This window comes from Hyaena hyaena, unplaced genomic scaffold (assembly GCF_003009895.1).
Source record: "Hyaena hyaena isolate Hyena2069 unplaced genomic scaffold, ASM300989v1 scaffold_1062, whole genome shotgun sequence".
Taxonomy (NCBI): Eukaryota; Metazoa; Chordata; class Mammalia; order Carnivora; family Hyaenidae; genus Hyaena; species Hyaena hyaena.
In genome coordinates this window covers 576,292-577,276 of record NW_024081697.1, presented here as the reverse complement: position 1 = coordinate 577,276, position 985 = coordinate 576,292, and positions in this window count along the sequence as shown.

Below are 985 nucleotides of genomic sequence, written 5' to 3'. Positions count from 1 at the left end.
AACTGACTGAGCCACACCCAGGTGCCTCTACTTCACACATTTTAAAGGGAAGGGAGTGGCATGAGGTTCCCTGAACCAGGTAGATGCTTCCTCCGGCGTCTCTGGCACAGCCTGCTCGCCGAGAGGCCAGGTAACACTGTGGCTCTCCCGGCACATTCAGCTAAGCCTTGGAACGTGCCTTGGCATGGAGGAAGACAGCCATTTTCTCTCCTGGGCTCAGTGCTTTGCAGATAATGAATAGATGGTGCTCTGTGGTGACTGCAGCTGTGTGTTGCAGAGTAGGAAGTTGAGGCACGGAAAAATCCACTCAAGGCCAGCGAGTGGCAGAGTTTGTAAGAGAATGTGCCTCGCTGCTGCTCCACCTCCAGGGAAGGCACCTACGGGCTCTGAATTTTGAACTCAGGCTCAGTGGCACCCTCTGTTCTCTGTTGACTAGTGACTCTTGCCTGGTAGCCATGATGACGTCTGAGCATCTTACCAGCGGGACAGCATGGGCTCGGCTAGGGCAGGCCTAGACCCTTCTCTCCTGAGAGTCTCTCTTAACAAAGCCATTATTTGAATGGACTTAGTTAACTTGAAATAAGCATCACATCAGCACCTTCTTAAGGAAGGGGTCCCCCATGCCACCACAGTGCTGGCCTGGCATGTCCTTTCTTCGCTCGTGAGGTTGGATGGGTTGGGGTGCTCCGAGTCCTTCCCAGGCCTCACCTGGGCACTGTCCACTGTGCCTTCACATCTTCACTCCTCAGCCCATCTAGGACCTGTCCTCAGAGGGGCTTATGTTCCTGGAAGCTTCTTGAAACCAGCAGTTCATTCCTTTCTTCGTGAACGGGAGAGGAAGAACTGTGTGATTCTTTGTGATGCGTCTTTACCTTTTCTTTGTCTTTTCTGTCTTATCCCGCCCCTCCCCCCACTCCCTGCCCTCATGTCAGGAGCTCTTAGGCTGGGGTCCACCTGTGGGCTCCAAAGGGTCCACGAACGCTCA